Genomic DNA, 14,071 nt, shown 5'->3' on the forward strand with positions numbered 1-14,071 from the left:
ACAGGACCTTCATAAGTGATATCTTATGATAAGTTTCTTTTTCTCTGTGACTTATTTCACTTAGAATCATTGTACCTGAATCCACTAATTTTGCTGCTACTGGCCTTATAACATTGATTTCATGGCTGAGGGATATTCCATCGTATGTAAGTAACACAATTTATTGAACCCATTTTGTCTTTCCTAGGATATTTAAGGTGTACCCAAGTTGAGGTTCTTGTAAGCAGTGCAGCACTAAATTTTGTGGTGGTACTGTCTTATTGATTTTCAGTATTCCCAATGTATATTCCCTAGACTGGAAGTGGCCTTGGCTCTGTTGCTCTGTTGTTTCCTTGTTTTAGGGAACACAATGCACTCCTCCAGAGAGGCAGTTGGCAATTTACATCCTGCCCATCAGCATAACTAGGCTCCCTGTTCTCCAGAGCCTGCCCTGCCTTTCTGGTTTTTACACGTTTTGCGGATGTCCCTTTTGACCGTTGGGAAGTGATACTTCATTGTAGTTCAGATTTGCATTTCCCGCTTGCTTGCTTGGCCAAAAAGGACATATGCGTTTTCACCATAATATATTCAGGCGAAAACACATACGGCATTTCTGGCCAAGTGCATCATTGTTGAACTTGTGCCCCTCTTCCTGTGCTTTAAAGGCGATTCCAATGTACCTCTTGAAATCTGTTTCCTGCTCTTCTGGCTAGCTTTCAAGTCCGCCTCATTGCCTTCCCTCAACAGATTTTTGGACGATTGTTGTCCTTTATTTCTCTGACACTTTGTGCAGTGTTGTGCCCCTAAGCTCCATTTATCAACTCGTTTTTTGTAAGCTGACTGTAACGCCAAAATTTTGGTTCAGGACCTATACTGGTTCCCGGCGCGTGGCTGAGTCTGTGGTTAATTCTTCTTCCTGCTGGGAAATTAGAGTGACATGTGCCCGTCCAAATGCCTAACAGCTACTCTCTCATTGGTTCTCCCTCTTCCCTTTCATCCTCTGCCAAATTGGCAACCTGTGCCAACCAGGAGGTTAAATGGGCTGTCTTTCCAAGTTGGGAGATTGATAGTAAAGCAGTTGGAAAGTCAAACCGGAGCACAAGGAGACGGACTATTAGTTGAGTTTTGGAAACCTTTCATATTCACAGTGTGTCCATTCTGTAGGTTTCCTGTACATGTTATAGCTGTAGTAATATTACCTTCAACCTGGAGAGTTGGGACCCTTGGAAAGTGTGCCACACATTATTGCTTTAAATGGTCTGCATTTGCTCACCAAATCTCACCAATCCTCTCAGTCCCAAGTATCCAGCCTTATGACACATCCAGCTGTCATTGTAGATAGGGTCATTCCAGGTTTCATCAGAGCCCCTGAAGGAATTGTAAAGAATTTCCCTGTTTTTCTGTTTTGTTTTTGAAATTCCTTTTTATAGTGGGTTTGAGCTGATTCTCACTGCTATGATTATGGCAGTCAAGACACACTTCATTCCCTTAAGGAGACATATCAATACATAGGTTTTAAGTTTCTTACTAGTCAGATATATACCTCTGCGGGAAATATGGGGTTTTGAGTCCCTTTCACTGAGGAAAGTATAGGTCTTTTCTATTCCGTAGTTGGTTTTTGGAATGGTACATGTACTAATATCAAACTCTGGTTTTATTCATCACCCTACCTCTCCATCCCCCTTAAGCAGGCACAAGAGTGTTTTCTAAATGTGAGGCTCTGTTGTCTTTCCTAACTCAGTTCATGTGTAGCCATGTTTACACGATCTTCATAAGTGATATCTTATGATAAATTTCTTTTTCTCTGTGACTTATTTCACTTAGAATCATCGTACCTGAATCCACTCATTTTGCTGCTACTGGCTTTACGACATTGATTTCTTTGCTGAGGGATATTACATCGTATGTAAATACCACAATTTTTTGAACCGTTTTTGTCTTTCCTGGGGTATTTAAGGTGTACCCAAGTTGAGGTTCTTGTAAGCAGTGCAGCCCTAAATTTTGGGGTGGCTCTATCTTATTGATTTTCAGTTTTCCCAAGGTATATTCCCTAGACTGGAAGTGCCCTTGGCTCTATAGCTCTGTTGTTATTTGTTTTAGGGAACACAATGCACTCCTCCAGAGAGGCAGTTGGCAATTTACATCCTGTCCATCAGCATAACTAGACTCCCTGTTCTCCAGGGTCTATCTTGCCTTTCTGGATTTTCCACATTTTGCAGATGTCCCTATTGACCGGTGGGATGTGATACTTCATTGTAGTGCAGGTTTGCATTGCCCGAATACTTGCTTGGCCAATATGCGCGTATGCGTTTTCCTGTGAATATATTCAGGGGAAAACGCCTAAGCCCTTTTTGGACAAGTGCATCATTGTCGAAGTTGTGCCCCTCTTCGTGTTCTTTAAAGGCGATTCCAATGTACCTCTTGAAATCTGTTTCCTGCTATTCTGGCTCGCTTTCAAGTCCGCCTCGTTGCCTTCCCTCAACAGATTTTTGGACGATTGTTGTCCTTTATTTCTCTGACCGTTTGTGCATTGTTGTGCCCCTAAGCTCCATTTTTCAACTCATTTTTTGTGAGCTGACCGCAACTCCAAAATTTTGGTTCAGGACCTATACTGTTTCCAGATGCGTGCCTGAGTCTTTGGTTAATTCTTCTTCCTGCCCGGAAATTAGAGTGACATGTGCCCGTCCAAATGCCTAACAGCTACTCTCTCATTGGTTCTCCCTCTTTCCTTTCATCCTCTGCCAAATTGGCAACCTGTTTGAACCAGGAGGTTAAAGGGGCTGTCTCTCCAAGTTGGGAGATTGATAGTAAAGCAGTTGGAAATCCAAACAAGAGCACAAGGAGAGGGACTATTAGTTTAGATTTAGAAACCTATTGTATTCACACTGTGTCCATTCTCTAGGTTTCCCGTACATGTTATAACTGTAGTAATATTCCGGACAACCTGGATAGTTGGGACCCTTGGAATGAGTGCCACGCATTATTGCTTTAAAGGGTCTGCATTTGCTCACCAAATCTCACCAATCCTCTCAGTCCCAAGTGTCCAGCCTTATGCCACATCCAGCTGTCATTGTAGAGAGTGTCATTCCAGCTTTCATCAGAGCCCCTGAAGGAATTGTAAAGAATTTCCCTGTTTTTTTGTTTTGTTTTTGAAATTCCTTTTTATAGTAGGTTTGAGCTGATTCTAACTGCCATGTTTATGCCAGTCGAGACACACTTGATTCCCTTATGGAGACTTACAATAAATAGGTTTTAAGATTCTTACTAGTCAGATATATTCCTCTGTGAGAAATATGGGGTTTTGAGTCCATTTCATTGAGGAAAGTGTAGGTCTTGTCTATTCCGTAGTTGGTTTTTGGAATGGTACGTGTACTAGTATCAAACTCTGGTTTTATGCATCACCCCACCTCTCCTTCCACCTTAAGCAGGCATAAGAGTGTTTTCTAAATGTGAGACTCTGTTCTCTTTCCTAACTCAGTTCATGTGTAGCCATGTTTACAGGACCTTCATAAGTGATATCTTATGATAAGTTTCTTTTTCTCTGTGACTTATTTCACTTAGAATCATCGTACCTGAATCCACTCATTTTGCTGCTACTGGCCTTATAACATTGATTTCATGGCTGAGGTATATTCCATCGGACATAAGTAACACAATTTCTTGAACCATTTTTGTCTTTCCTAGGATATTTAAGGTGTACACAAGTTGAGGTTCTTTTAAGCAGTGCAGCACTAAATTTTGAGGTGGCTCTGTCTTATTGATTTTCAGTATTCCAAAGCTATATTCCCTAGACTGGAAGTGCCCTTGGCTCTGTTGCTCTGTTCCTTCCTTGTTTTAGGGAACACAATGCACTCCTCCAGAGAGGCAGTTGGCTATTTACATCCTGCCCATCAGCATAAAAAGGCTCCCACTTCTCCAGGGCCTGCCTTGCCTTTCTGGTTTTTACACATTTTGCGGATGTCCCTTTTGACCGGTGGGAAGTGATACTTCATTGCAGTTCAGATTTGCATTGCCCGCTTGCTTCCTTGGCCAAAAAGGACGTATGTGTTTTCCCCTGAATATATTCAGGAGAAAACACATATGGCATTTCTGGCCAAGTGCATTATTGTTGAAGTTGTGCCCCTCTTCCTGTGCTTTAAAGGCGATTCCAATGTACCTCTTGAAATCTGTTTCCTGCTATTCTGGCTCAATTTCAAGTCCGCCTCGTTGCCTTCCCTCAAAAGATTTTTGGACGATTGTTGTCCTTTATTTCTCTGACAGTTTGTGCATTGTTGTGCCCCTAAGCTCCATTTTTCAACTCGTTTTTTGTGAGCTGACCGCAAGTCCAAAATTTTGGTTCAGGACCTATACTGGTTCCCGACACATGGCTGAGACTTTGGTTAATTCTTCTTCCCTCCGGAAAATTAGAGTGACATGTGCCCATCCAAATGCCTAACAGCTACTCTCTCATTGGTTCTCCCTCTTCCCTTTCATCTTCTGCAAAATTGGCAACCTGTGAGAACCAGGTGGTTAAAGGGGCTGTCTTTCCATATTGGGAGATTGATAGTAAATGTGTTGGAAAGTCAAACCGGAGCACCAGGAGAGGGATTATTATTTGAGTTTTAGTAATCTTTGATATTCACAGTGTGTCCATTCTCTAGGGTTCCCGTTCATGTTATAGGTGTAGTAATATGCCCTTCAACCTGGAGAGTTGGGACCCTTGGAATGTGTGCCACACATTATTGCTTTAAATGGTCTGCATTTGCTCACCGATTCTCACCAATCCTCTCAGTCCCATGTGTCCAGCCTTATGCCACATCCAGCTGTGGGTGTAGATAAGGTCTTTCCAGGGTTCATCAGAACCCCTGAAGGAATTGTAAATAATTTCCCAGTTTTTTTTTTTTTTTTAATTCCTTTTTATAGTGGGTTTGAGCTGATTCTCACTGCCATGTTTATGGCAGTCAAGAAACAGTTATTTCCCTTATGGAGACATATCAATACATAGGTTTTAAGTTTCTTACTAGTCAGATATATACCTCTGCGGGAAATATGGGGTTTTGAGTCCCTTTCACTGAGGAAAGTGTAGGTCTTTTCTATTCCGTAGTTGGTTTTTGGAACGGTACATGTACTAATATCAAACTCTGGTTTTATGCATCACCCCACCTCTCCTTCCCCCTTAAGCAGGCATAAGAGTGTTTGCTAAATGTGAGACTTTGTTCTATTTCCTAACTCAGTTCATGTGTAGCCATGTTTACAGGACCTTCATAAGTGATATCTTATGATAATTTTCTTTTTCTCTATGACTTATTTCACTTAGAATCATCGTACCTGAATCCACTCATTTTGCTGCTACTGGGCTTATGACATTGATTTCATGGCTGACTGATATTCCATCGTATGTAAGTAACACAATTTCTTGAACCATTTTTGTCTTTCCTGGGATATTTAAGGTGTACCCAAGTTAGGTTCTTGTAAGCAGTGCAGCCCTAAATTTTGCGGTGGCTCTGTCTTATTGACTTTCAGTTTTCCCACGGTATATTCCCTAGACTGGAAGTGCCCTTGGCTCTATTGCTCTGTTGTTTCCTTGTTTTAGGGAACACAGTGCACTCCTCCAGAGAGGCAGTTGGCAATTTACATCCTGCCCATCATCATAACTAGGCTCCCTGTTCTCCAGGGCCTGTCTTGCCTTTCTGGTTTTTACACATTTTGAGGATGTCCCTTTTGACCGGTGGGAAGTGATACTTCTTTGTAGTGCAGATTTGCATTGCCTGGTTGCTTGTTTGGTCAAAAAGGGCGTATGTGTTTTTTCCTGAATATATTCAGAAGAAAACACATACGCCCTTTTTGGCGAAGTGCATCATTGTCGAAGTTGTGCCCCTCTTCCTGTGCTTTGAAGGCAATTCCAATGTACCTTTTGAAATCTGTTTCCTGCTATTCAGGCTCGTATTCAAGTCCGCCTCGTTGCCTTCCCTCAACAGATTTTTGGACGATAGTTGCCCTTTAGTACTCTGCCAGTTTGTGAATTGCTGTGCCCCTGAGCCCCAATTTTCAACTCGTTTTTTGTGAGGTGACCACAAGTCCAAAATTTTGGTTCAGGACCTATACAGGTTCCCAGTGGGTGGCTGAGAATTTGATTAATTTTTCTTCCTGCCGGGAAATTAGAGTGACATGTGCCCGTCCAAATGCCTAACAGCTATTCTCTCACTGGTTCTCCGTCTTCCCTTTCATCCTCTGCCAAACTGGCAACTTGTGAGAACCAGGAGGTTAAAGGGCCTGCCTCTCCAATTTGGAAGATTGATATTAAAGCAGTTGGAAATTCAAATCGGAGCACCAGGAGAAGGACTATTAGTTGAGTTTTAGAAACCTATCGTATTCACAGTGTGTCCATTCTCTAGGTTTCACGTACATGTTATAGCTGTAGTAATATTCCCTTCAACCTGGAGAGTTGGGACACTTGGAATGTTTGTCACGCCTTATTGCTTTAAATGGTCTGCATTTGCTCACTGAATCTCGCAAATGTTCTCAGTCCAAAGTGTCCAGCCTTATGCCTCATCCAGCTGTCATTGTAGATAGGGTCATTCCAGGTTTCTTTAGAGCCCCTGAAGGCATTGTAAAGAATTTCCCTGTTTTTGTGTTTTATTTTTGAAATTCCTTTTTATAGTGGGTTGGAGCTGATTCTCACTGCCATGTTTATGCCAGTCTAGACACACTTGATTCCCTTTCGGAGACATATCAATACATAGGTTTTAAGATTCTTACTAGTCAGACATATTCCTCTGCGGGAAATATGGGGTTTTGTGTCCCTTCACTGAGGAAAGTGTAGGTCTTGTCTGTTCCGTATTTGGTTTTTGGAACGGTACATGTACTAATATTAAACTCTGGTTTTATGCATCACCCCACGTCTCCTTCCCCCTTAAGCAGGCATAAGAATGTTTTCTAAATGTGAGACTGTTCTCTTTCCTAACTCAGTTCATGTGTAGCCATGTTTTCAGGACCTTCATAAGTGATATCTTATGATAAGATTCTTTTTCTCTGTGACTTATTTCACTTAGAATCATCGTACCTGAATCCACTCATTCTGCTGCTACTGGCATTATGACATTGATTTCATGGCTGAGGGATATTCCATCGTACGTAAGTAACACAATTACTTGAACCATTTTTGTCTTTCCTCGGATATTTAAAGTGTACCCATGTTGAGGTTCTTGTAAGTAGTGAAGCCCTAAATTTTGTGCTGGCTCTGTCTTATTGATTTTCAGTTTTCCCAAGGTATATTCCCTGGACTGGAAATGCCCTTGGCTCTGTAGCTCTGTTGTTAACTTGTTTGAAGGAACACAATGCACTCCTCCAGAGAGGCAGTTGGCAATTTACATCCTGCCCATCAGCATAACTAGGATCCCTGTTCTCCAGGGCCTGTCTTGCATTTCTTGTTTTTACACATTTTGCGGATGTCCCTTTTGGCGGTGGGAAGTGATACTTCTTTGTAGTGCAGATTTGCATTCCCCCCTTGCTTGCTTGGCCAAAATGGGCGTATGCGTTTTCTCCTAAATATATTCAGGAGGAAACGCATACACCCTTTTTGGCCAAGTGCATCATTGTCGAAGTTGTGCCCCTCTTCCTGTGCTTTAAAGGCGAATCCAATGTACCTCTTGAAATCTGTTTCTTGCTATACTTGCTCGCTTTCAAGTCAGCCTGGTTGCCTTCCCTCAACAGGTTTTTGGACTATAGTTGCCCCTTATTACTGTGCCAATTTGTAAATTGCTGTGCCCTTGAGTCCATTTTTCAACTTGTTTTTTGTGAGCTGACCCCAACTCCAAAATTTTGGTTCAGGACCTATACTCGTTCCCGGCGTGTGGCTGAGACTTTGGTTAATTCTTCTTCTTGCTGGGAAATTAGAGTGACATGTGCCCGTCCAAATGCCTAACAGCTACTCTCTCATTGGTTCTCCCTCTTCCCTTTCATCCTCTGCCAAATTGGAAAACTGTGCGAACCACAAGGTTAAAGGTGCTGTCTCTCCAAGTTGGGAGATTGATAGTAAAGCAGATGGAAATTCTATCTGGAGATCCAGGAGAGGAACTATTATTTGAGTTCTACAAATCTTTCATATTCACAGTGTGTCCATTCTCTAGGTTTCCCGTACATGTTGTAACTGTAGTAATATTCCCTTCAACCTGGAGAGTTGGGACCCTTGGAATGTGTGCCACGCATTATTGCTTTAAAAGGTCTGCATTTGCTCACCCAATCTCACCAATCCTCTCAGTCCCAAGTTTCCAGACTTATGCCACATCCAGCTGTCGTTGTAGATAGGGTTATTCTAGGTTTCATCAGAGCCCCTGAAGGAATTCTAAAGAATTTCCCGGTTTTTTGTGTTTGTTGTTTTTGAAATTCCTTTTTATAGTGGGTTTGAACTGATTCTCACTGCCATGTTAATGCCAGTCTAGACACACTTGATTCCCTTATGGAGACATATCAATATATAGGTTTTAAGATTATTACTAGTCACATATATTCCTCTGCGGGAAATATGGGGTTTTGGGTCCCTTTCACTGAGGAAGGTGTAGGTCTTTTCTATTCCATATTTGGTTTCTGGCATGGTACCTGTACGAATATCAAACTCTGGTTTTATGCATCACCCCTCCTATCCTTTCCCCTTAAGCAGGCATAAGAGTGTTTTCTAAATGAGAGGCTCTTTTCTCTTTCCTAACTCTGTTCATGTGTAGCCATGTTTTCAGGGCCTTCATAAGTGATATCTTATGATAAGTTTCTTTTTCTCTGTGACATATTTCACTTAGAATCATCGTACCTGAATCCACTCATTTTGCTGTTACTGGCCTCATGACATTGATTTCATGGCTGAGGTATAATCCATCGTATGTAAGTACCAAAATTCCTTGAACCAATTTTGTCTTTCCTGGGATATTTAAGGTGTACCCAAGTTGAGCTTCTTGTAAACAGTGCAGCCCTAAATTTTGGGGTGGATCTGTCTTATTGATTTTCACTTTTCTCAAGGTATATTCCCTAGACTGGAAGTGCCCTTGGCTCTGTAGCTCTGTTGTTGAATTGTTTTAGGGAACACATTTCACTCCTCCAGAGAGGCGGTTGTCAATTTACATCCTGACCATCAGCATAACTAGGCTCCCTGCTCTCCAGGGCCTGTCTTGCCTTTCTGGTTTTTACACATTTTGCAGATGTCCATTTTGAACGCTGGGAAGTGATACTTCTTTGTACTGCAGAATTTCATTGCCCGCTTGCTTGCTTGGCCAAAAAGGGCGTATGCGTTTCCTCCTGATTATATTCAGGAGGAAATGCATACGCCCTTTTTGGGCAAGTCCATCATGGTCGAAATTGTGCCCCTCTTCCTGTGCTTTAAAGGCGATTCCAATGTACTACTTGAAATCTGTTTCCTGCTATTCTGGCTCACTTTCAAATCCGCCTCGTTGCCTTCCCTCAACAGATTTTTGGACAATAGTTGTCCTTTATTACTCTGCCAATTTGTGAATTGCTGTGCCCGTGAGCTCCGTTTTTCAACTCGATTTTTGTGAGCTGTCTGCAAGTCCAAAATTTTGCTTCAGCATCTATACTGGTTCACGGCAGGTGGCTGAGACTTTGGTTAATTCTTCTTTCTGCCAGGAAATTAGAATGACATGTGCCCGTCCAAATGTGTAACAGCTACTCTCTCATTGGTTCTCCATCATTCCTTTCATCCTCTGCCTAATTTGGAACCTGTGAGAACCAGGAGTTTAAAGTGGCTGTCACTCCAAGTTGGGAGATTGATAGTAAAGCAGTTGGAAATTCAAACCGAAACATCAGGAGAGGGACTATTAGTTGAGTTTTAGAAACCTTTCGTTTTCACTGTGTGTCCATTCTCTGTTTCCCGTATATGTTATAGCTGTAGTAATATTCCCTTCAACCTGGAGAGTTGGGATCCTTGGAATGTGTGCCACGCATTATTGCTTTAAATGGTCTGCATTTGCTCACCAATTCTCACCAATCCTCTCAGTCCCAAGTGTCCAGCCTTATGCCACATCCATCTGTCATTGTAGATAGGGTCATTCCAGGTTTCATCAGAGCCCCTGAAGGAATTGTAAAGAATTTCCCTGTTTTTTTGTTTTGCTTTTGTAATTCCTTTTTATAGTGGGTTTGAGCTGATTCTCATTGTCATGTTTAAGCCAGCCTAGACACACTTGATTCCCTTACGGAGACATATCAATACATAGGTTTTAAGATTCTTACTAGTCAGATATATTCCTCTGCGGGAAATATGCGGTTTTGAGTCCCTTTCAATGAGGAAGGTGTAGGTCTTGTCTATTCCGTAGTTGGTTTTTGGAACAGTATCTGTACTAATATCAAACTCTGGTTTTATGCATCACCCCACCTCTCCTTCCCCCTTAAGCATTCATAAGAGTGTTTTCTAAATGTGAGTCTCTGTTCTATTTCCTAACTCAGTTCATGTGTAGCCATGTTTACAGGACCTTCATAAGTGATATCTTATGATAAGTTTCTTTTTCTCTGTGACTTATTTCACTTAGAATCATCGTACCTGAATCCACTCATTTTGCTGCTACTGGCCTCATGACATTGATTGCATGGCTGGGGGATATTCCATCGTACGTAAGTAATACAATTTCTTAAACCAGTTTTGTCTTTCCTGGGATATTTAAGGTGTACACAAGTTGAGGTTCTTGTAAGCAGTGCAGCCCTAATTTTGGGGTGGCTCTGTCTTATTGATTTTCAGTTTTCCCGGTATATTCCCTAGACTGGAAGTGCCCTTGGATCTGTAGCTCTCTTCTTCACTTGTTTTAGGGAACACAGTGAACTCCTCCACAAAGGCAGTTGGTAATTTACATCCCGCTCATCAGCATAACTAGGCTCTCTGTTCTCCAGGGCCTGTCTTTCCTTTCAGGTTTTTACACATTTTGCGGATGTCCCTTTTGACCGGTGGGAAGTGATACATTTTGTAGCGCACATTTGTATTGACCGCTTGCTTGCTTGGCCAAAAAGGGCGTATGTGTTTTCACCTGAATATATTCAGGAGAAAATGCATACACCCTTTTTGGCAAAGTGCATCATTGTCGAAGTTGTGCCCCTCTTCCTGTGCTTTGAAGGCGATTCCAATGTACCTCTTGAAATCTGTTTCCTGCTATTCTGGATCGCTTTCAAGTCTGCCTCGTTGCCTTCCCTCAACAGATTTTTGGATGATAGTTGCCCTTTAGTACTCTGCCAGTTTGTGAATTGCTGTGCCCCTGAGCTCCATTTTTCAACTCGTTTTTTGTGAGCTGACCGCAAGTCCAAAATTTTGGTTCAGGACCTCTACAGGTTCCCAGTGGGTGGCTGAGACTTTGATTAATTCTTCTTCCTTCCGGGAAATTAGAGTGACATGTGCCCGTCCAAATGCCTAACAGCTACTCTCTCATTGGTTCTCCCTCTTCCCTTTCATCTTCTGCCAAATTGGCAAACTGTGCAAACCAGGAGGTTAAAGGGGCTGTCTCTCCAAGTTGGGAGATTGATAGTAAAGCAGTTTGAAATCCAAACCAGAGCACAAGGAGAGGGACTATTAGTTGAGATTTAGCAACCTATTGTATTCACACTGTGTCCATTCTCTAGGTTTCCCGTACATGTTATATCTGTAGTAATATTCCCTTCATCCTGGAGAGTTGGCACCCTTGGAATGTGTGCCATGCATTATTGCTTTAAAATGTCTGCATTTGCTCACCCAATCTCACCAATCCTCTCAGTCCCAGGTCTCCAGCATTATTCCACATCCAGCTGTCATTGTAGATAGGGTCATTCTAGGTTTCATCAGAGCCCCTGAAGGAATTGTAAAGAATTTCCCGTTTTTTTTTTGTTTGTTTGTTTTTGAAATTACTTTTTATAGTGGGTTTGGCCTGATTCTCACTGCCATGTTAATGCCAGTCTAGACACACTTGATTCCCTTACAGAGACATATCAATATATAGGTTTTAAGATTATTACTAGTCATATATATTCCTCTTCGGGAAATATGGGGTTTTGAGACCCTTCCACTAAGTAAGGTGTAGGTGTTGTCTTTTCCATATTTGGTTTTTGGCATGGTACCTGTACGAATAACAAACTCTGGTTTTATGCATCAACCCTCCTCTCCTTTCCCCTTAATCAGGCATAAGAGTGTTTTCTAAATGAGATGCTCTTTTCTCTTTCCTAACTCTGTTCATGTGTAGCCATGTTTACAGGAACTTCATAAGTGATATCTTATGATAAGTTTCTTTTTCTCTGTGACTTATTTCACTTAGAATCATCGTACCTGAATCCACTCATTTTGCTGCTACTGGCCTTATGACATTGTTTTCATGGCTGAGGGATAATCCATCGTACATAAGTACCAAAATTTCTTGAACCAATTTTCTCTTTCCTGGGATATTTAAGGTGTACCCAAGTTGAGCTTCTTGTAAAGAGTGCAGCCCTAAATTTTGGGGTGGATCTGTCTTATTGATTTTCAGTTTTCCCAAGGTATATTCCCTACACTGGAAGTGCCCTTGGCTCTGTAGCTCTGTTGTTTAATTGTTTTAGGGAACACATTGCACTCCTCCAGAGAGGCAGTTGGCAATTTACATCCTACCCATCAGCATAATTAGCCTCCCTGTTCTCCAGGGCCTGTCTTGCCTTTCTGGTTTTTACACATTTTGCAGATGTCCATTTTGAACACTGGGAAGGAATACTTCTTTGTACTGCAGAATTTCATTGCCCGCTTGCTTGCTTGGCCAAAAAGGGCATATGCGTTTCCTCCTAATTATATTCAGGAGGAAACGCATACGCCCTTTTTGGGCAAGTGCATCATGGTCGAAATTGTGCCCCTCTTCCTGTTCTTTAAAGGCGATTCCAATGTACTACTTGAAATCTGTTTCCTGCTATTCTGGCTCGCTTTCAAGTCCGCCTCGTTGCCTTCCCTCAACAGATTTTTGGACAATAGTTGCCCTTTATTAATCTGCCAATTTGTGAATTGCTGTGCCCATGAGCTCCATTTTCCAACTCGTTTTTTGTGAGCTGACTGCAAGTCTAAAATTTTGCTTCAGCATCTATACTGGTTCCCGGCAGGTGGCTGAGACTTTGGTTAATTCTTCTTTCTGCCAGGAAATTAGAGTGACATGTGTCCGTCCAAATGCCTAACAGCTACTCTCTCATTGGATCTCCAACTTTCCTTTCATCCTCTGCCTAATTTGCAACCTGTGAGAACCAGGAGTTTAAAGTGGCTGTCTCTCCAAGTTGGGAAATTGATAGTAAAGCAGTTGGAAATTCAAACCGAAGCACCAGGAGAGGTACTATTAGTTGAGTTTTAGAAACCTTTCATTTTCACAGTGTGTCCATTCTCTATGTTTCCTGTATATGTTATAGCTGTAGTAATATTCCCTTCAACCTGGAGAGTTGGGATCTTTGGAATGTGTGCCACGCATTATTGCTTTAAATGGTCTGCATTTGCTGACCCAATCTCACCAATCCTCTCAGCATCAAGTGTCCAGCCTTATGCCACATCCAGCTATCATTGTAGATAGGGTCATTCCATGTTTCATCAGAGCCCCTGAAGGAATTGTAAAGAATTTCCCTGTTTTTTTTTGTTTTGTTTTGAAATTCATTTTTATAGTGGGTTTGAGCTGATTCTCACTGCCATGTTTATGCAAGTCTAGACACACTTGTTTCCCTTACGAAGAAATATCAATAAATAGGTTTAACGATTCTTACAAGTCAGATATATTCCTCTGCGGGAAATATGGCGTTTTGAGTCCCTTTCACTGAGGAAGGTATAGGTCTTGTCTATTGCGTAGTTGGTTTTTGGAATGGTACCTGTACTAATATCAAACTCTTGTTTTATGCATCACCCCACCTCGCCTTCCACCTTAAGCAGGCATAAGAGTGTTTTCTAAATGTGAGACTCTGTTCTCTTTCCTAACTCAGTTCATATGTAGCCATGTTTACAGGATCTTCATAAGTGATATCTTATGATAAGTTCCTTTTTCTCTGTGACTTATTTCACTTAGAATCATCGTACCTTAATCCACTCATTTTGCTGCTACTGGCCTTATGACATTGATTTCATGGCTGAGGGATATTCCATCCTACGTAAGTACCACAATTTCTTGAA

The sequence above is a fragment of the Hyperoodon ampullatus genome (assembly GCF_949752795.1).
Source record: "Hyperoodon ampullatus genome assembly, contig: SUPER_X_unloc_1, whole genome shotgun sequence".
Lineage (NCBI taxonomy): Eukaryota > Metazoa > Chordata > Mammalia > Artiodactyla > Ziphiidae > Hyperoodon > Hyperoodon ampullatus.